Here is a 24,846-nt window from a genome sequence, read left to right on the forward strand (position 1 = left end):
ACATCCACTTCAAATTAGATTGCTAAAGCAACCAAAACAATTTTAACCAGCTGCTAAAGAACTCTCTGGTCCTGCCTCTATACTCGCCCACCATAAACTGCCCCAGCCCCAAATTACTCACTAATTTGACCACTAGCCTTATCTTTGGTCTTCTACTCCCTTATTGTCTAACACATCCCCCTGCCTTGCTAACCTGTCCCTTCTAAGCCATGATTTCATATGCCTCAGCTTAACTCTTCTCTTCCTAACTATCTCCTCTAAACCATCACCTGAAAGCTAACTATTATTTATATTAATGTAATACTTTAAGGATCTATGAATATGTCTTCTCTTATGTAGCCTGTTTTTAATGATGATTTGCATTACTTGTTACTTATTAAAATGTTGTTACTACTTGCAAAAAGATGGCTCAGTCATCCTTTTGGGTATATTCTGATTCTGTAATTGTCTACTGTACTGTGTAATGTGTTGGAGCTTTTCTCCCTGGGCCACTGCTGAAAAGGGGCTATTTTTAGCTCAGTTGGACTTTTCCTGGTCAACAAATGAAAAATAAATTAGGCTAATGGACAAAATCACATAAAATCCTAGCCATTATTATGCCATTGAAAGCAAACTCCCTATATCTACATTATAGAAGATAGTAAGACTACTGTCCATATGTGTATATTTGTTGGATTGTATTATATCCTGCCACTGTCTATATGGGTCATGTGCACCACACCATGACAGAATTAGTGATCACACATGTAGTAGTCTGAGTATGGCTTGCAGCAGCTCAAGGAAGGACTCTGCTTCATGATGTGTGAGTGCATATGTGACATGAGGACATTCTCCACCCCTCTGCAGAAAAGATGTCATGTGGCCAGAGGAAAAAGGAGGATGGTGGATGCAAGGGGCTATGTGAAAGTTTCCCCTAAGTAGTAGTGAAATGAAGGGTGATTTCAAAGATCATACAGTGACCATAATCTTCTACCAACCACCCACACACACACACACACACACACACACACACACACACACACACACACACACACACACACACATACACCAGTAGACTGGGCCTGATTTGAATAATACACCTGTGTAGGTATAAAATATGAATGCCATGCAATGTAACAGTAACAGCACCACATATGTTTGACTTTCACACTGTCATGTTGCACTTTATGGAGTATGATATCATCCTTATATGCTGAGGAGAACATGTTTGGAGTAGTGTAGCACATTGATTTGGAGTCACATCCCTTTGGAAAATTATCTCAAAAGTGATATTTGTATGTATAGACAGTCAGGTTGCCTGCTGTCAGACTGGAACCCTTATATGCATAGGTAATGTAGCTTTCAAGCACATTAGTCAAAGGTACTGCCATAGCACAGGTTTTTCTTGTATACTGTCAGAGTGCATGTTATATAGGTTGACATCATCAGTGTATGCTACAAGATGTTTGGAATAGGGTCTGGCATGGCTGTGGGCTCACAAATTGTCAACATAGTGATTACTGAATGCACAAACAGTTGACTGCAGTAAGAAGAGAACCCATAACCAACTATTTAAAAAGCACTGTACTTAATGCAAGCAGCACAGCACAGCACAACTCTGTCTTTTGTATTTTCTGACAACACTTTATAGCTGATAGCAGTATCTGGTCAGTTGAAGATGGTAATAGCAGTGTCTCACATGCTGGTGTAAAAGGATCTGTGAACTACCAACATCCAAAAGCATACACCAATTGCTGTGGTGAGACTAGAAAACCTACCTAACTGTTTACTAAGCACAGTACTTAATGCAAGTGACACAGCACACATCTGGCTTTTATATTGTCCGACAACACTTTATAGCTGATGATATCAGCAATGCCTGGTGAGAAGAAGATGGTAATAGCAGTGTCTCACATGCTGGGGTAAAATGCTCTCTCAAATGTCAGTCAAGTGAACACACACATACACACACACACACACACACACACACACACACACACACACACACACACACACACACACACACACACACACACACACACACACACACACACACACCAATTGACCACTGTAAGAATAGAACACCTACCTATCTATTTAAAAGCACAGTATTTGACACAAGCACCATAGTACAAGTCTGGCTTTTTCCAGTGTCCAACAACACTTTATAGCTGATGACATTAGCAGTGTCTGGTGAGAAGAAGATTGTAGAAACAGTGTCTCACATGCCGGTATAAAATGCTCTCTCAAATCCCAACCAAGGTAGTGCACACCCACTCAGTTGACTGCAGTGAGATTAAAACCCCTATATAACTAAGTACACAAGCTTAAGGCCTTATTGTTTAATGCATGTGCCACATCACAAGTCTGACTTTTACAATGCCACTAGACAACTGGACAATTTATAATGTGTGACATCATCACTGGATGTTAGAGAGAAGATGTTGGGAGGCTTGAATGAAAAGGATGTGTAGGCATGCACAACTGTCAAAATATTTGTACACCATGGTACTGTAGGAAATGGTTTACTATCAAATGGGATATCAGATTTTGTTTGATTTACGTTATTCTGAATGCCCAATTCGATAGTATCAAAAGAACGGAAAAATAAATGTTGAAATACACAACAATGAGTTCACTACAGCATTCACTGTTGTGAATTTCAACATTTTAATGCAGATCACGCAATAATGGGGATCAGGAAATGTACCCTTTCCCTCACTGTAGTGTGATCTTGAAGTTTGTATATATAAGTAGCAGAGGTTGTGCCGCGGAGTGCAGGGGGGCTTGCATATATGTATGTATATATATATATATATATATATATATATATATATATATTTATATATATATATATATACATATATATATATATATATATATAAACAATCAGGGGTTTTATTTATGTGTTGTATCCATCTATTTTGTTTTATGTCACCTAGGATTATGGCACCTAAGTGCCCCAATCCCTGAAAACTCCCTTTAAGTGACTCTAAAAATGATGAATTTGTCCAAGCATTTCTGTGCCATGGTGCCTTTCTGCTTGGATGAGGATGCTGGGATATGTCTGGCAGAATGCAGATTTGGAACCTGGTAGTAAATGACATCAATGCCATAGGGGGCACAGCAGTACATATGATCAGGTGCATCACTGAGCCACTGATATGATTTTATCAGCCTGGAGAAGAACAGCTGCAATTGCCCATGGACAGCTGGGTACAGGGGTGATGGCCTGCTACAGAGCCATCTCTGACACCAAATGAAGAGTTCTTGTCTACTGTCAGAGATCCAGAGAGCTCAATTGAAAGAGCACAACAGCATGTGATTGATGCTGGTGCTGATGTTTCTGGGAGGGCAAGAATGTCCCAGAATGAGCTTCCAGGTAAGCTTTCAAATGTCAATTTATAACGTTTTATTGTATAGTAAAATATTGTAAGTAATAAATTCATTGTTGTTTTAATGTGGGATTGAACCTATTGATAAATTGATATGGTAAACAACACATTTTACACATGGGTTTTGGGTGGACATGTCAGCCAAGTTTTAGTTAAAAGAAATTGTTAATGGACATAATAAAGGCAAACATTTGGTCCAACTGTATTATTAGAATAGTGGTGATTGTGTCCTTACTATTTTCTTAATCTCTTCCAGGGCCATCCTCCCTAGCAAGTGTGAAGTCATGTGCACACTGTAAGCCAAACATTTTATTTGGCTATTGATAACCATTTGACAGAAATATATGCATTTATCCATATGTGTGAGATGGGTGTCATGAGTGTGTGTGTATATTTCTGTGCCATCTGTGATAGTGGCACCAATGTTAGTTTGTTAGTATATATTAACCTGTACTGTAAGTATCAATTTATTAACTCTGTTTGTGGCTTATTATCACAAGTGATCCTGACAGTGGAAGTGTAGGACTCTTACCACCTGACGTCAGAGTATCAGCAGACTCTGATAATGATGATGGTGGCCAAACAGAGTCACAGTCAAGGGGTAAAGAGGTTGAATCTGACACTAAGGTTGACATTCATCCATCTCCTGTATTTCCTTCAGACATAAAGAGCAACGTAAAGTCCAGTAATCAGAAATGCTAGGCAGGTAATAATAAGTAACAAACTTGTTTATTTAGAATACACAAAGCTTTCAGGCCAATGCCCTTCTTCAGTGTGTACACACAAAATCACATGCATTTAATCTAAAACCTTCATGACACAGCCCAATCAGAAGAAGACAACAATTAGCTGCATATTCATATTCAAAGACATAAAATACATTTTAAAACATGAAATATTTCCAGTGTAAACGAAATCTTGCACTCTAAAATTACAAAAAGTATAAATATATATATAAAAATATACATATTTGTATATTAAAGTGCGGTGTCCTTCAGACAAAGCCATTTGGTCTATGCATACCTATTCCAGTGAGCCATTAGATATTGGACAGGTGTAGGGTGGCACTCTTGATTGGGTAGTATGGCTACTATGGATTCAATGCCAGTTGACTCTGGCCATAGTCAAAGTGTGGGTGAAGTGCCATGCAGGAGGGTTGTGTGGGCTGCTCAGAGCAGGCCTGCTGTCCACCATCCACCCAATCCTGGTGTGTCTTTATGTGCCACTTGACATATGTATAGAGCTGTCAGGGAGGCATAGGCAAATTCCAGTAGGGCCTCCGAGGACATGCTTAGGGTTGTAGATGTGACACAGGCTGATATGCATGACTGCCTCCATCATGTTGCTGATTCAATGGATCAGATGAATGATACAATGGAATAGGCAGTGTCACTGATGGAGCTTCTGCTTAGAGGATGATGTCATCCATGTGGACGTAAGTCATCTGATATTAGCCAATGTTGCCATGCCTGATCATGCTCCTGTAGTGGTACTACTTCCACTGCTCTGTCAGTGATTGAGGTGTCCATGTCCAGACATGGTTAGCTATGGGATCATGGTTCTGGGCATACTCGTGAGGAGAACTCGTCCAGCAGACATCAATCACATCCAGGTTGATCAACAACTATTAGTTTAAGGTCATCATCCACATGTAGGATTTCCCAATGTTTCCTAATAACTTCTTTGAGTTCTAGATGGTCAGATGAAAAATATGTAGAGAATTTAACATGTTGTGAACGTTCAATGTGCCTATCTGGGGCTGTTATAGGTTCATGCGGTCCAAAGTAGGGTTCACCCTTGGTATACCTTAGTTCGTGTATATCATTCAAGTGTGTGTTTATTTCCATGTTGCCATAGCCCCTTTTTAATAACCTGTCCTTTAGACCATTTAGTTCAGCTTCAAAGCCATCATCTAAAGGATTCAACCTGGCACAGCACGTCTGGAGATTTTATTGTATCCACCAAATGTATCTAGGCAATGGAACCATGACTTCAGCGGATGAAACACACGCTTCATATTTTTTGTTAGAGCATGTGCCTCATTATGGCATTCGTCAGTTGGTGTGAGTGCATTTCTGATGGAAGTCATCAGCCACGGTTCTAGTGCATATCTTGCAACCCCCAGTAAATGACCCCATGGGAAAACCCCCCCTAGAAAACATCTGATACAGCTGAAAGTTATGTCAGACATTTTTGTCATAGTAACGACCTGGGTTGCCAGTACATACGTTCTGGTTGATTCCATTAGTGTTACACACAACCTGGCAGTTAATGGAGTGGAAGCCCATTCTTTTTATATACACCCTTCCCTGTACCCCAGGTGGTGCTCTGATTTTGATGTGTGTGCTGTCTATGACACCCAAGACTTCATGATAGTATGCTACAGGGTAGAACTCCTGCATAGTTCTAGCTCTGTCCTCAGGTGTACAGCGGAAACATTTATATAATCATTGGCATGTTGCGAAATAGCATTCAGGAATTGTTGTAGGAATCTGGATACTGGTGCCTCTGACACCTGCAGTATGCCCCCTGTTGATCTCTGGAAGGTTTCCGTAGCTAATTTTCTAAGTGCTGTACATTCCTTAGTCTCCACCAGCATTGGTTCCCCTCAGTATGCCCTTGCTCTCAGTTGAGGACAACAGTGGTTACAGGGTTCCTGTCTCTATCTACCCTGTAACACTCTACAATTTCCACCTCATACAGACCAAGAAATGTTAAACAGAGTCTAAAAACTCTTCTCCTTCTTGGATGAGGTCTATTAGCAGCAGCAGCAGCATGGACTTGAGCTTGCTGCACATACACATAAATAAGAGCAACAGCAGCCATAACGTTCTTTCCTTGTGGACTAGTTTCTGTGACTGTACACCAATAGGTTTTGGAATTCACAGGCAAACCCTGCACTAAGACTACATGATTGCTTTATAGCTTGTTGAATAGCTCCTCCATATTGGATTGGTTGATTAGCATACAATTCAGCTGCTTATGCTATAATTAGCATACCACGATGTTTGCCATGTTTGCATGGCTCTGCACATTATGTAAACCCACTTACTGAATACAAAATGGAGCTCCATCACACAAGGCTTTAGCAGACTGTGTAGGCTTTATTGAATCCAGCCCATAATGAACATATTAGGTAGTTCATGCCATTCCTAATTAAAGAACATGTTTCCAGCATAACATTCCTCTTAGTCTTAAACATTTGCAAGAGTAAAAATGAACAACAGGATGATATACAGTTTAACTTCAAGATATCCTCTGAGGTATATTCAAACACAACCTCACCCTGCTGTATTTAATTTTCAATCATCTGCTTAAATATTGCAGTTATTTTTTCTTGAAGAAATGCACTGAATTTGTGTCCTGATTTTTGTCTTTCTGCTTTTCTACCCCAAATTGTTCCTCTATTTGCTTCAGGACCTGAATTGTTATATTGAGAGACAGAAAATCGATTTCACTTTCATCCGCCAATAGGGTGGAGTATGCCAGAGGGGTAAATCCATTGATCCTTTTAACTTATAACTTAAAGAGAGATGCTTCTCATCTTGGCCACTTCCCTCCTGAATTGCTCCCAGGCTCTTTCCTTTCTTCCCTTCTGGATATTTGCCCAGGGGAGCAGTAATTAACCCATACCTCCTTTTTTGTGCACCTCCGCTCTTTGCCTTGATCATCATTGTATAGTATTGTAACCCTGTAGCTCTCACTTAGAAAAACCCTTTTGCCTCATTGGGAGTATAAAAAGCATGTGTTGTTTCCACCATATGCTACATGCAACCCAGCAGGGTACCTTAACTGGACAGTGAAGTCATACTCTCTAGCCTTTCTGATCAATGGAGCAAAGGCTTTTCTCCTTAGAAACAGTGAGTTGTTATAGTCAGGGGCAATCCACACTGTGGATCCTGTAATCTTCAAACTGAAACCAAACTGTCTGGCCTTGTATAAGCACTGTCTCTCTAACACTGTAATCCAAGAACTTAACAATAACATGTCTGGGAGGGTTATTATTGGCAACTCTTCCTGTTATTATATGTGTTCTAAAATTAGTAGCACATGTATGTCTAGTAAAGACTGCATCTCTTTATTGTTATAAAAATGATAAGATTACTACCCTCTGCTTTTGCTGGCAGACCTATGATTCTGACATTATTCTCTATGGCCCGATGCTCCATGTCATCAATTTTGCATCAGTTTTATGTGAACAAACTTGGAATACCTTTTTAACCTTGGAATGAGTAGCACAGATCAGCCTTTGCTCATGTACTTCCTTTTTTGAGCTTGAATTACCATCTGAAACTGTTGAAGACACATTTCATGTCAAGCTGATGCTGCCTTTATTTCATTTAAGTCCTCAATGGCTGTCTGCATTAGTGCAGATAATGCCTCCACCATTGCATTGATTGCTTTAACATCCTGCAGAACATAGCTGCTGTCTGCCGCCATCGTGCTGGCGGCTTTTGTCTCTGCCATGAGGGAATCTGGAAAGGTAAGGTATATGGATGTTAGTGAGTATAACATAATACACTCTCTCACTAAAAAAACTTATCTGCTCAAATGGTAACCCTTTTGTGCTCTAAGTTATAACAGAAACCCCATCTTGTAGAAATATTAGCTTGAAATTCAACTTAAAACACTATCCCATTCTTGTACTCATTCTCACTCGTTAATTTAATTTTATATCTTATCACTAAGCATGCACAGGTCAAAAAGCACATACTATAATGGTGATGTGTCTCTTTTTATTACAAATAGCTGGTATTAACACACAAAGCATTAAATGTGGTTCAAAAAGGTAATTTTATAGGAATGTCAATAATTTTTTGTAATCAATTTTTATTGAATTTTATAAATATTACATTTTTACATTTAATATAACAAGTTCAAAACAATATGTGTAACAACAACTATATACAATATACAATGCCCATAACACATGTATTGACCTTTTATATTTACATTTTATCTAATCATTTTTTTAAGTTTTAACCAAGATATTTTCTTATGTGTCATTCTATTAGTTCTTAAAGATAGAGTTTGTAATTCCCTATAACATAAATCTTAGCTAATGCAATAAAATCTGTAAATAAAATAATCTTTTTAGATTTCCAATTTATTGTGTTAACTTTTCTTGCTATCGCAAGCAAAGGTAAAAGAAGATGTACTTGAGTATCTGGAATACATGTAGGTAACGGGGCATTAAATAATAACAGTGAATCTGAGATTTTGCACTTATCTGACCATAATGCTTTTATAAAATCTTTAAACTGTAACCAGTATTGGTTTACATTCTTACATTTAACAAACATATGTTCCCAGTCTGCACACAATGTCTCTTCCTACCTCCAGCATTTATTAATACAATTTTTTGAGATTATTGTAATTTTATGAGGGGTGATAAAACTTTTATGAATAAATTTCCATGAAAAAATTTCCAAAAGGGAAACGTATGTTTAACTGATTTAAGTATTAACTTTTTATCATTTTCTAAAAAGCTGGAATTATTGATTTTTTCAGAGTAACTCTAAAATAACCCTTCTGGTATTTGCAGATTTAATTTTAGAGTTTTAAATATTTTTGATATTGAAAGGGTTTTATTACTATTTAACATATTTATTTCACATAGGAGTAACAGGATTTTAGGCAAAGATGCTATGTTAGACATTTGATGCATTTTAAATTTATTATTATGCATTCTCTAAAAATTTGTATATTTAACCAATTATTATATTTTTTTATATCTGGCCATAAGGGAATTTGGTTCTTGAATATTATTATTTATCAAAAATTGGTGCCAATAAACTAAACCATTGCTTTCCATATCTCTGATTTTGGGTACATTGAATGAATCAAGACATTTCTTTGTATATACTATAGGAAACATTAAAACATTAATGTTTTCCATCAGATATGTTTTATTTAATGATTTTTAAATTTACTTAATATATATTTAAGAAATGGGGACAATTTTTCATTTTTATTTGTGTTATACATATATTCTTTTAACACTAGAAAGATTTTAATGTTTTCTGAAAACGTACTTATTTCTAATTTTGAATCTATATTTTTAAAGAGAGAAGTTATGTGAAGATTTTTCCAATTTGATTTATAATTAGGGTTTAACCATTGTGTTACTAATTTAAGAGTTATAGCCTTTGCATATAGCTCTAAATTCAGAAATGATATTCCTCCCTCATCCCAATTTTTATAATGCCATACTTAAGCAATTATTGTTTTTTTTGTGGAAACCATAAGAATTTTAACAACATAGAGTTTAGTTGTTTTATTAATTTCATTGAGGGCGAAGCTATTAGTGTTTGAAAAAAGAACAACATTTTTGGTAGAATAATCATCTTTATTAAGACAAGTTTTTTTTCTAAAGAAAAAAACATTTTATTCCATCTATTTATATATTCTTTCACCATGACTACCAACTTTTTTACAGTTTGTATTTATGGTTTCTTTCCAACATGATTTTATTGATACCTCTAGGTATTCAAGCTTATCATTTAACCAGTTAAATTCACTATGATTCTTTAATTTACTATCTATCCTTTTGTTCAATAGTAACGTTTCTGTTTTCTCTTGGTTAAATTTTATGCCAAAAATTATTTCAAATGTTTGAAGTGCTTGTTTAATATGATCAATAGAAGAATTTATATCTCCAATTGTTAATAAAATATCATCCGCAAAAAGTTGTATTTTTGAATTATAGTTAGAATTAACATTAAAATCTCTTATTTTAGGATTTTCTATTATGAAATTGACCAAAGGTTCCACAGATAAAGCAAATAATAAAGGGGATAATGGACATCCTTGTGTGGTTCCTCTAAAGATTTTAAGAGGACCTGATAAGAAAGCCCCAATTTTGAGATATGAAATTGAATTTACATATAGTCTACTTAAAAGATTTATAAAAGCAGATGAAAAACCATAGATATCAAGCGCCTTAAATAAATAGGACCAGTTTATGGAGTCAAAAGCTTTATTTAAATCTAAACTAATGATTATTTTTTTTTTGTTCTTATTTGCATGTTCTAGTAAGGATAGTAATCTTATAATATTATCTTGAACTTTTCTATTCAAAATAAAAACCTGTTTGATCATCAATTATTAGATTAGGCATTAACTGATTTTAGTCTGTTAGCAAGAATTGATATAAAAAATTGTAGTCTACATTTAACAATGATATTGGATGATAAGAGGCTACTAAAGTAGGATCTTTTTCATTCAGAATTGGAGATATCATGGCATATTTCCAGGAGGGTATTGAAAATTCATCTTTCTTAAATTCTTCAAAAGCTCCTAATAAAGTCCGCAGTACTTCATCCGGTAATATTTTATATATTTCCCCAATTAAACCATATAGACTTGGTGATTTATTATTTTTTATGTTCAAAATTCTTTCCTTTAGTTCTTTTAAAGTTATTGCTTTGAACAATTTAGTATTTTGTTCTTTTTTTAATTTTTTTTTTAATATTAACTTTTAAGAAATCATCTTTTATATCATTGTAAACAGTAATTACGTTTTCTTGGTTTATAATTTCATGGTGTTTTCCAAATACTTCTAGAATATTTTCTAGGTCTGAACCATATTTATGTTTGTTAGTTGTTTCATCTTTAATCTCTGTTATATGTTTAGAGATACTACAAACCACAAAAGCTTGAACAAACTAGCGAAAGCACAAAATGCGAAGACCAAGCCCAAGAGACAATCAAATAGCAAAAATGAAGACTGATTTGTTTTTAGCAAAAATAAAGACTGATTTATTTTAAGCGCTTTCGGAGGAGACAATACCCCTCCTTCCTCAGAAAATATATTTTCAATTTTTATATTACCTGAGGAAGGAGGGGTATTGTCTCCTCCTAAAGCGCTTAAAATAAATCAGTCTTTATTTTTGCTAAAAACAAATCAGTCTTCATTTTTGCTATTTGATTGTCTCTTGGGCTTGGTCTTCGCATTTTGTGCTTTTGCTATATGTTTAGAGATAGATAACATTTTTGATTTTACTGCTAATCTATGCATATTTTTAAGATTTACTGAATAGGATTGCAGTTTACGTCTTTCTAAATTTATTGTAACTTTATGATTTAAGATTTCTATATATTCTAGATTAAGTTGTTTTAGTTCATTTTTAGATTCTATGGCCTTAGCATTTATTTTGCTTTTTAAAATATCAATTCTTGACTGTACTGTGATTAGTTCGCTTTCCCATTCCTTTCTCTTGTTCAAATACCAATTTTTGATTCTGCCAAATAGATAAGATTTTAAAGAGTCCCATACTATTGCTTTAGAAGTTGTATTATTGTCCTTAATATCCAAAAATAATTTTATTTCTTTTAGTAGCCACTCTTTAAATCCTTTAATTTAATAATATAGGCTGGGATTCTTAGCCAGAATATCAAATTATTACGTATAATATTAATTTTAAAGAAGATGGCATTATGGTCAGACATCGAGCAGGAGCTAATGAAAACTTCTTTTATCTTAAAGTATAACCTATCAGTCACAAATACTTTGTCAATAGTAGTTTGAGTACCAAATCTGAAGGAATATTGAGTATAAGTTAGAGAATTTGCTCCTTTTAAATCATAAATATCTTTCAAATTCAAATTATTACTGAAATTAATATTTTTTGCAGAAAAAGGGATTCTAAAGTTATCATTTTTGGTAGTATCATTCTTAGGATACAATTGAAGTCTCCTGCGTATATTATATCACCCTTAATTTTTATTAATGTTAACTCAAGATATTTATTAACTGTTTCCCCACTGATACCAGGTATCCAATAGTTATTAACCAATGTAACTTGTTTTTTATTTATTTCTATAGTAACTATACACAACATGCCATTTTTGTCTGAATATGACTCTAATATTTTTGGAATCGGCAATGATTTTTTCCATGATATCATTGTACTTCTTCTTTTGGTCCCATAGTGCAACTCCACAAGTATTGTATAACCATGAAAGGACAATCTACCTAAATCTCTGTCTATTATGTAGGATTCTTGTAAGAATGCAATATCAACCTTATTCATTTTTAAATATTTAACCAAACTTCCCCTTTTTTATAGGGTTGTTAAGATCATTTACATTCAATGACATACATTTATAAGCAAACATTTCTTTTTTTGACACACATAGATATCAAGGATTTTGTTATGAGCATAGAATAACATATAAAGTAAAACATTAAATAGAAAAAACTATATATAACTCGTAATAACAAATTATTTATTATTAGATCAATAATCAAGATATCAAAACAACTTTCTGATAGCCACTTCACGGAGTTCGAGATACTCCTGATTCAGAGTATTGTTTGAATCAATCACCCCCTTACTAACAACAGTTAATATCCCTCTACCATGACAAATTATAAGTAATATCAAGTAAATACAAAATGGATGTGATATTTATTCCCGATTAGTACTTCCTATGTTAAAGTGTTAAGAATTTAAAGTTTTAATTATATATTTTTTGTTGAAAAAAGAGAAAAAAACATGTATTAAAACTAGATTAAACTTTCTATATATGATACCAGTAATTAACTTAATAAGTAAAGCAGTGTGATATATATCTATTTAATAACTTCTATAACCAACTAAAAACATGTTATTTCTACTATATACACAATCATGCAATAATCTTATACTTGTATATGAGAATCTATCATTATATATTATAAGGAACTGTAGTAAAGATGACTGTGTAGTATGGCAATCTGACCCTCGGTATGCATTAAATGGAAATTATTATGTAACATAGATTTGCAATTACCACTTACTATTTGGAAATTTCAAAGTTATAAGAGAAAAAAGTTACAAATTATTTCCATGTTACAACAAAGCCTGACTGCTGAGAGTACAAATCAATATGTCAGCTTATTATCTAACATGGGGAAGTTCCCTTCACCTACCAGAAGTTTACAGTTGTACTGTCATGCCTCATCAAACAGATAATTAATATTTACAGGGTGTCTTTCATTATTTGTTGAGCTGTAAAAAGTTAGTAATCAGCTGTAAAACAGGTTAAAAGGCAATCATCGTATAAGACAAACGATCTTAATTCACTAAATAAAAATAATTCTTTGTCATCCAGTACCTATTATGCATCAACTATAGATTACTATAAGTAAAAGGAAAGATTTCATAAACATGTGTTTGTTGATATCAAATACAGTAAATTAAAAGGCAGAAAAAAATTAATATAATAAGTATTTTCCTCAACTGTCATAAATCATTTAAGAAACTTTTAGACACAGATGGCCTCAATTAAATACATAAAGAAACAATTATGAGATAAATATGTTACTGTTTATGCTATAGATCACTATTTTAACTAGAGTTAAGAAGACATTTAATATGTATCTAAAACACAAAATATATTTCACTAGTTACCCCAGAATATGTAAAGCAATCAATCAATAAAACATATATATTTCAATAGTATTTTATTGAATAAGTGAATGGTTAGCGTTAGTCAACAATGGTGTACATTACTTTATCAAAACATTTAGGGTCTGGTTGCTGCAACATTGAGGCATTCAATAAAACAAAAGTACTTTGTTGTATAAAAACCTTGTATGTTATATAATATGAAAACATTTTAATGTTATTGTACTTACTACTTCCTTGAGTCATTAATAGTCTCTAACATCAGCCTCATAAAATGCTTAGTCTAGCATTCAAACATTCCACTGACTTCCTGTTTTGACTGTCTAGGCTTGCTTTTTTGTTTTTGACTGCATATAGTAAGTCAGATTCTAATGCTTTAACTTATAAGAAGGCTAAACTATACAGATCTAGATAATTAATGTAGAAAGTGACTAAAATTATCCATATTTTCTTTTATTTTCTCTTCCAGATGCTTTACTTGCTGTAGAATTGCTTAAATGGGTTCCTGCTGTTAAGGTCAAAGTTCATTTCTGATAAACAGACTTGCGATACTGCGATCACATCTAGAGAGAAGTTTGATGTGTAACAGCAGCTTTATGCCATGAGGAAGCATTCTTGCAGCAAATTAAAGCCAAACTAACATTTTTGTTAGAACTTTACAACGGAAAACAAAAAGGAGAGAAAAAATGTATATATAGCGCTCGTGAGTTTAGATACAAGTAGATATATACTCAACAAGCTTTTTTTCGCCCCTTTCCTTTCAAGACATTTTTCCCTAGAGAAGCTTATTAAAACTAGATCACAAAGCAAATAAAAGGAATAAATATAGCACTCAATAAACATCAAAGCAGACACCAACATATTATTGTCAGCATTCATACTAGTTATATTAAAGTACCCACTAGTCACCATGAAGCACAGATTTCATAACAGTTTAAAGCTCCCAACTATTATATTAAACTGGAGTAGTACATTTCTATTTTGCAAAAGTTATGTTAATCATAGCTCTACTTTCCAAAGTGCTATAATGTCATAAAACAGTGCTAAATATACCAGCAATCCATGACTGCAGGAAGAATAACACTAATAAAATAATACTTAGTTATCCTTTAACTTCTTTTTTTCTGAAGATGTCCATGAATTATTTTCAGCAATTCCCTTCAATGAGGGATTTGTCCATTCCATATCTTCTATTTTCTCTATTAATTTGCTTGTCTTCATGTAAGAGAAAGCAGAGTCCAGATCCTCAAAGATTTTACATCCCTCTGTAAGAAATATTTTACGTCTGGCAGGAAACAACAGATGAACTTTTATGTGCTTCTTTTTTAGTTCCTTGATGATAGGAAGAAAGAGCTTTCTTATGGCCATCACTGCAGAAGAGTAATCATTATCAAAGCGCACAACATTGTCATTTACTTTTATGGGAGACTTAGCCCATGCTGTTTTCAACACTAGCTCTTTATCTTGTGATGATATAAATTTCACTATAACAGATCTTGAAGCATTTTTGTTAGAGGTAAAAGCAATGGATCTGTGTGCCCTTTCTATTCCAAAGGAGAGGGCTTCAGGAAGGTTTAGAACAGTTGGCAACCAAGTAGTTAGAAAACTCGCCATGTTGCTTCCTTCAATTTTATTTGGCAAACGGAAACTACAAAGATTATTCCTTCTTGACCTATTTTCTAGGTCTTCTATTTTGTTTTGAGGAGCAGTGTTCTGTTTTAATAGGGATTCTATGTTATTTTCTCCTTCTTGAAGTCGCCATCCACATCACTGAGAGATTGCTCTATGTCCGAAATTTGAGACTTTTGAAGTTGTAACTCCTTGTTTATTAGATCCATCTGTTTAGAACATTTTTGTTCAAAACTATCCATTTTTTGTGTCCATTTTGTCTAATTTCAATGCCATCTCTTGTAAAGTCATTGTCACAGCTAAGAGCTCTTTCTTGATGGAAGAGTCTGAAGAATTATTCTTGGAATGGCTCATCATTCAGGCAGAGATGCAATATGTTTTTTTTAATTTTTGACAGGAAAACTTAAAGGAAAATTTCTAATTTTTTTTAGATAATCTTTCTTTATGTTAATAGAAATCAAAATAGTAAGAAAAAAACCCAACTGGATTATTTTTGAGAATTAAATCCTGTCAGAAATGTATAGCACTGGCAGAGCTGAGAGAAACTGCTGCTAGTTAATGTACATCTTGGCCGTTAATCATTTTTAATAACATGAATCTACTTTGAGTGATTAAGCTAGTAACTTCATGCATGTGAGGGGAACATACTTTGATGATGGGTTTTATCCTTTGCATTGTATAACATTCAATGTAGTAATAGGCCAGTCTTCAGGGTGAATAGTGTGAAGTCAGTTAAAGCAGTTCAATGTTAGATAAAGTAGTCTTCCAAAGTTGCATTAATTTAGAAATGTAATAGCTAGTAAGGTCACATGGATGTTATATTTTATATGATTATGTTTTAAATGGTCAAATCTTCCAAATATCAATTGATAACTCAATGAGCATTTATGCTCGAAATACAGATCAATGAAAACAAAAGAACATAGAAATCAATATTTTTTTGCAGGAGGCAAGTCCCCCTGCACTCCGAGACACCCTGGAACTAATGTATAGGAATTCCGTGATCCCCATTTTCCACTGTTTCACAATTTCTCTCAGACAAATAAGCCTATACAGTTTGATCAAATGCATTTCGATCATCTCTACTGGCTTTCTTGTCTTTGATGAAAGGAAAATTTGACCAGCTACCATATACCTACTTTTTTTTCATTTAGCTATTATGTATTTAATACATTTGCAAATATTTAAATGCAATTATTGGTGATCAGGGTAATGATGGTAATTAATTTGTTAAGGTATTAATGTTAAGTTAGATTGTATAGGAATTTAAGGATTTTTTTTTCATTTTGATTATATCATCGGTCAAATTAAGTAGCTATCATCTAATTACCTACATTACTGGCAAGAGTGACAAAAGATGAATGAAATATGAAGACAGGATCTTCATTTGAAGGGAGGAATCTGGACACACGTAATTGTTTTTCTCTTTTACAAACTGTACCTGGTCTTATACTATAAGGTAAGTTAAACCATGTGGTTCAGTTATAGAATGTATATTATTATTGCAAAGTGCTGCATAATAAATTAGGTATGTGGTTGATTTAAATTAGGTATGTGCTTGATTTGTTTTCTCTAATAGGGTTCATAAGATGAAACAGCCCACTAGCTATTCACGTCTATCCTTTTTTTGAGCTTATAAAACCCGAGAAGCATATCAAAGGAAAATTTCATACACTCTAGCTTGTAGATGGAGCTAGAAAGAAAGAAGGAGGTGGGGCATGGTGAAAGGGAGACCAGGTTACCACAATGCCATCAAATGGTGGACCACATACTTGTTGTTGCATCACATAAAACATGCTAACATGTTGACACTCCTTTAAAAGAAAAATGGCATACCAAAAATCAAGAGGGAAAGGGGGGTAATGTGGTATATTTTGCAGGAACCAAAATTAAAGGGAAGAGATATGATGAAACTGAAAAAAAAAAAAGATTTCCAGGTAATTGGAAAAGAACATCAATCCAAGAGGTAAGAAATGAGAAATAACAGTGAAAATGGCCACATTGCCTGGTTGCCTTGTGCATTCTATGATTCTATTGAAAACAAGCACAATACACCCTAATTAGTAATAGAGGAGTTGTGGTAGATAGTTTATTCACAGCAAATGGGAAAGAAACAGGATTTTTTGAAGAATTTTTCAAGAAATAAGATCACGTTAGATGAAAATTGTATATCAGTTTTGCAGGGAGACTTTAATATAACTATGGATGGAACTATAGATAGGTACAGGTTATCACATACATACTGAACCTGAAATATGTCACGGACACAATGAAAAGTAACTTGAGGGCTGTACAGAGAATGTATGAAAAAATGAAGGTCAGACATATGGAGTAGACTATCTTCTAATAGGTTATAGATATGTGCCAAAAGTGCAAGATGTTGAAATTAGAAACATGAATATAATGGGCTATGCCCAAGTTACAATATATGTCATTATGCATAAAGGCTTTACAGAAAGTGATACTTGTAGATGGAGTCATTTCAGGTGGAGAACTAAATTTTGAAATTAGAAAACATTGTCCAACATGTTTTGAAAGACAGTTTTAGGCAACAGGAAATGAATAAGGTTAATATGGTGAAGGCTTAAGCAGAAAATTTCTGGTGGTAGTATTAAGAGGCAAAGCAGATAAATACCTATCATGGGCTTTAAAGAAAAAAAGAAGGAGCAGTTGGTCCTAATGATTTAAAGGAACAGGTGAAAATTCCATTCAATAAAATCAAGCAGGCTGTTAAAGACCACTATGAGGGACTATGTTCTAACAATTGGATAGAGGAAGTAGGAACTGGATCCAAGAAGACGTAACTAGAGCACAAATGACTTTAGAATGTAGAAATGAAGTAAAACATCCATTAAGCATAATGGAGGTGTACCAGATCATAAATAAAATAAATAACTCCAGTAACAGACACATTTCTCATATTTTTTTACAAATGTTGAGGGCAAGTAACATTGCATAGATTAGTAATACTGTATAGCATTATTAGTATTGTAAACTAATTACAACCATCAATGATAAAAACATGGGTAGCAGTACTTCCAAAAAAATTAGGATATTACAGTGCAGATAAATGTAACAGTATATAGATTTAGACACCTTGCTTCAGTGTGTTATTCAACAAGGCAGAGCGGCTTTATGAAAAATAGGAAAGTGATAGTGAATGAGTAGTCATTAGATAATTTTTTACAGATGTTTCAAAGGAAGAGAAGAACAGGAATAACTATATTTGGCATCAGAAAATTAGACACATGCCATATCTGCTCTTAGTCTCCTAGACTATTTATGTTATTGAGAAGAATTAGCATCAAATATCAGTAAAAATATATAACTGATCTCTTTGAAGGGACAGGAAGACCAGTTTTAGATTATTTATTTTTATCTTGAGTAAAGAAAATAATTAAATAATGTATCCCATGAATAATAGGTACCTTTGAAAGATTTTCATAAGTTTCATGCTTAAATTGCAGCAATAATAAAGCTCATTTAGTACCACTAAGTGAAGATGCAGGTAAACAGCCATTTATGAAATTTAAGAATATGAAATGTTCACTGCATCTTAACCTAGAGGCTGGTACTATGACAGAGGGGACAATGCATTTAAATGTATATGGCTTTACCGAAAAAAGTACAAAACATGTTACTTAAAAAGGAAATAAGGTTAAAAGTCATGTGCAGTCATTTTTTTGCACATACCCACAGTCTTTCTCTTTTTTTCTGTAATGATAGGATGGCTTCCCACTCTGCACATCCAATCTACTGGATAGCCAGTTATTTAATTTTACAGGTATATCTTGCACACAAATTTTGGCACTTCATAGACATACGAGGGCAGTACTTCCTGTGTTTGCATCATCATGCTTGTTACATTGATGATATAAAGATGGTTCTTTCCTGAACTTCCTACTGGCTGGGTCTTTTTCCACTGTTTTTTTTTATTTTTATTTATTTATTTTTTTTTGAAGTAGGCAAATATTATGCTAATGTTGCACACAGGGTGCGTGTTTTATGTCTGTTTGTTGATGGAACAGGGTTTGGATTGACATGTACTTTCTTGGCAAAATGAACTAAAAAATATGAAACTAACATTTAGCATTAATGTCTGTCTGTAATACTCAGTAATTTACTAGAAAATCAAATTTTTTATAAAGGATGGACAGGGTAAAAATATAAGGCAAAATCAGTAACTTTCTCCAAAATCACAGATGGAAGAAAATTAAGATTTAGTGACATTAGGCAAAATCATAGACAATTAAGAATTTTGGACTTTATGCTACATGATGTGCTTGTGTAACAATGAAACAGAAGCAGCTTTCGCATTTGTTTTCACATACAAGAAACAGAATATAAAGGGGTTTGAAGACAAGATTAACCAACAATGTACAACTAACTTTATTAATGAAAAGTAGACAAAAATATAAGTGAAACTTCCCCAGTCTGAAAATCCTCTTTCTGTACACCTTTCTCCCTCTTGCTGACTTGGTAATATACTCAAATGACCCCACCATGTGAAATCAGCACATCAGTAAGGAAACAAAGGAGGCAATGTTTTGGAAGAGATCTTCCTTAAAAAGAGAAATGAGAATGCAAGCTTAAATGGCAGCAATACAGGAAAGTTAAGCAACTTAGGAGGAAATGCTGGGAAAACTGGTTTAGAAAGAGGCTTCAAAGAAAAATCTGTAGGAGTATTTTATGGTATTTATAGTCCCATGCTTCACAGATGTGCAAAAGAAATCTCTGAATCGTGCTTATATACCTATATTTAAATGAGCAAAGTGTAAAGATGTGATGCTGATTTTCGAACATTTGAGCCTTGCAAAGAAATGCCCAGGATACGTTTGCATATCTTCTTAAAGTCTCAAATGCTATTATATGTTTTTCTAAAGAGGCAACAGGTATGACCCTATATGGATCTCTTGAGATTTTCCATGAAATCCTGTGCATAGCAGCATCACTGTCCCATAGCTTACCAAAACAGTTTTAAGGTTTCGTTATTCACTCTATAGTGGCTTTTACAAGGTTGGAAAGAAGGAAGACAGGACAGCTAGCAATAGCGGGAGAGAGCAAAGAAGGGAAATACAAAAGGAATGTTTTAAGAGAACTGTGCCAGAGGAAGAGGTAGAGGATAGGTATTATATTTTAGCTAGCAATAGACCCCTTATTCTTTCTTTTCTTGCACCTGACCCCCAGGTTGGTGGAATCATCTCCACCCACACTGTGAACTGGATACTTATTTGATAGGGAGAAGTGGTGATCATCTCTTCACCTGGGATGCTTGCAGCTGTGCTAGTCAAGCACTACTGGACCTGCAGAAAATAGAACATAAAAGTGAGAGAAAGAAAAAAATCACCAAGAAAATGGAAAGAAAAACAAAAGAGAGAGATGAAGAGGGAGAGAGAGAGAGAGAATCAGAAAGATAAAAACAACAAAATGGCTCATAACTGTTAAATACCAAATGGTTTTATATAAATGAAACAGATATGGGAGAAGTAACATTTTATTGCTGACTATAAAACTATCATTAAGCAATACATGTCTTGCAAGAGTAATGTACTAAGTAAATATTGACAAGTACCAATTGAGGTTTGACTGTATTCCTTTGGTTTTATTGCATGTACTGTGATATGAATGAATAACTACATTAATTTCTTACATGAAATGCTATTAACATATTCATTTCTTACATGAAATACAATAAACAATCTGCAGTTAAGTAGTTTAGCATCAATAGCACTGATTCTGGATCAGATATCTATCTACTTTCAAATTAATCATTACTCACATACATTTTCCTTGCACTTGACTGATTCAATATAATAAAGGCACATAGCTAGAATAAATGTACGTAGTGATGTTATAACTGTAATAGCCTGACAATCCTAAACATGTTGCATAAATATGCAATGCCATTTGATTTTTATGTAATATTCCTAGCTAATCATCCCTTTTGTTGAGCATTTCCATGTTGGTGAGATCATGGCACCAGCCAAGCAATTTTTCTCCAAAACTTTTCTTTATTGTAAGCAACGTTATCAGTAGCTGTGGAGACATGGGAAAAATGGAAAGTGGCTGATGTGTGTGTATATAAATATATATATATATATATATATATATATATATATATATATATATATATATATATATATATATATATATATATTTATACACACACACACACACACACACACACACCACACAGACACACAGACACACACACAGACACACACACACACACACACACACACACACACACACACACACACACACACACACACACACACACACACACACACACACACACACACACACACACACACACACACACGCACACATATATAAATGGATTAGTCACTGCAGAACTCTGGTCTTCAGTATTGTATCTCCAGAACCCACTCAGCCAGCTAGTACCTGCTCCGAAGGATGTGGTGCCATTGGTGACACTGCTCACCTAAACAGGGAATCTCACTTAATGAAATGAGATGATTTACCCAAGCTCATTTCATATATCTATTTTTCCATGGCCCGTCTGCTCTAGCTACATTGAACTTGTGCAGTTATTACTAGTGCAGAAGACAGAAGAACATCTTGGTCTTTTTCTCAAACCAGCTTGGGGTACAAGCTTGGTCTTTAATGGTTTCCAATGTCTTCCACAGGTATGACTCCTGCTGCAGGTAGAAAAGTCTCTTGGTCTCTTTCTCAGACCACCTTGGTGCACAACACTGAACTTTAGCAGATTCCATTACCTTAAGGTCCAGGTACAGAATGAGATGTAGAGGTATGAAGTTGAAACAACTATGGTGTGAACCATTCTCACAAGGGTATGACATAAGCCAGTGTAGTCTCTAACATACTTCGCAGGCATGAACAATGATCACAAAGGCATAGGAATGCATATACATGATGCACAGCAAAGGACATCTTACAGTGAGGCACAGGGGGTCTATATTATAACATCAAAGTTTTAAAACTTCAAATGTTATAATATTGAACCCTTTAGAGTGAAAGCTGACAATAGCAAAGCCTCAGAACATCGAAATTTTACCTAGGGTAAGATTTCGGTGGTCGTTCCATGGCTTCACTATTTACAGCACTGTGGTGCGATGGTTATGGACCGGGTTTAGGGAAGTGAGCGAACGGAGGTTAGGGATTGGGTTCAGGTAAGTGTGGTGCGATGGTTATGGACCAAGTTAAGGTAAGTGAGTGAACGGACTGGTGTAAAGTGAGTATGCGGTAGTTAGGGACTTTAGGGTTAGGGCGCAGGTGAGTTGAGTGTGCGGTAGTGACAGACTTTAGGGTTAGGTGCAGGTTAAGTGAGTTAGGGTTAGGGAGCGGGTCAGGTAAATATGCGATTGTGTGGACGTGAGTGTTAGGGTGGGGTAGGTGAGTTAGCGTTAGTGAGTGGGTAAGGTGAGTGTGCGATAGTTAGGGACCTTAGGGTTAGGGTTGGGTTAAGCTAAGTGGGTAGCTTGTGGTGTATGTCTGGTTTAGTGTAGGGTTTCGTGAAGTGTATGTGTGTGGATTATTTATTTTGGTGTGCTTGAGCTGTGTGTATGTTTGTCAGAACAGCAATTTTTTTCTCTGGGAAAAAATTTACTATTCTGACTGTTCAGTTTTCTGGTGTTTCAATTGAATGGGTTCGATATTATAACATTCAAAGTTTTTAGACTTTGATGTTATAATATAGACCCAAGCACAGGCTTACACTACAGTCATGTGTGTATTCATAATCAAAGTGCAGATCATCCTCAACAGTAGGAAGGCAGCTATGGCAATAAAGCTACTTACGCATGTGTGCTTCAATGGATTAAAAGCACTAAGTAAGGCCAAGCTTCATTTGTATAAAAACTTGTTAAAGCTGACCAAGCTTCTGCCAATCTTTCCTCATCTGCCATTTTAACAACTTTTGAGTTACATGTTCACACAAAAGTTGAGGAAAAGACTGAATTAACTGAAATGGTTTATGAATTGCAGAGACAGTCTGAAAGTGCTGAAAAAACATATCAGTCCATTTTGCTATAACATCTTTAGGATTATGTTCTGATTTACGGGTAAGACAGGAAATATTGCAATTATTGTAGGCTTATACCAGTAAAGATTGCTGACATTTGTTAGGTACTGCATTTATTGTTGCCAATTTTATTATTTCTACAGTGACATTTTACAGATACAGGTCTCTGGCAATGAAAATGCCCAGGACCATACTACAGACAACATCCCATTGATTAATAAATTAGATATATAACAATTTAATTAATAGTCAGTCCCAAAGACAGTATACTCCTTTAGTATGATGTTTATTAATAAAACACTTTAAAAATGTGTTAAAAAACACTTTAAAAACATTTCAAAAAACAAATAAGTAGTTTAAAAATTAGAAAACTGCTGTACAAATTACCAATGGTTAAGCTCTTTCATTTTAAATTAGTGACATCATCAGAACAGTAGGAAACATTCACTAATCCAATGTGACTGGATAAATTTATGGGCATTTGAGCGAGGAAAGCTTTTTATTGGTTTAGTGAATATTTCCTACAGTTCTGATGATGTCACTAATTTAAGACGAAAGTGTTTAACCATTGGTAATTTGTACATCACTTTTCTAATTTTTTAACTACTTATTTGGTTTTTGAAATGTTTTTAAAGTGTTTTGTTAATAAACATTGGACTAATGGAGTCTACAGTGTTTGGAACTGACTACTGAACTTTATGTGTACTTGGATTTTATTTCTCTTCAGTTTCTGGGTTATGTTTTTGACAATTTAATTAATGTACAGTTTAGTAGACCCTTTGAATAAACCATTTCAGCCTACAATTTACTATGCAGAGTCAAAAACATACTACTGCAACTCACATGCTAGCACTCTCTCACACTCTCTCGAACTATCACCCACACTGTCCTTAGGAGACATCATCCATGACAGCTTCCAAATCTGCTTTAGATATCAGTAAAGCAGATATTACATACCTGGAACTCACTCTGTAAGCAGTGCAAGTGCTGCAATTATTCCTTGTTCATGAAAGACAGTAAACAGAAAATAGGATAAAAAAATAACATTAAAGACAGATTTCATTATTAAAAAGCAACCAGCTTTTTTCTATCAAATGATATATTGAAATTTGGTGAATAATAGTGCAGTGACACAATCACATTGTAGCCTAGAACATGTCTTGTAATACCTGCCATTCTATACCTGCCATTCTATACCTCAGTCAGTCTCTGGTGGTCTTGTGCTACTGTCATCTCAACATTGTATAAATGATTATGGCTGATACCTTATGAACATTAATTTATGTGTCTGTTATAAGGGGAAATGTATGTATAATGTAAGGTGACAATGCAGCCCACATGTAAGACAGTATATACCAAGCATTATATTTGTAACATCCCATTGTTATGTATGTCATGGCCTACAACTGTGAACTATCACTGACTGGCTATGGCAGTTGCGCAT

Source organism: Protopterus annectens, chromosome 17.part0 (genome assembly GCF_019279795.1).
Source record: "Protopterus annectens isolate FY-2018-M chromosome 17.part0, PAN1.0, whole genome shotgun sequence".
Taxonomy (NCBI): domain Eukaryota; kingdom Metazoa; phylum Chordata; order Ceratodontiformes; family Protopteridae; genus Protopterus; species Protopterus annectens.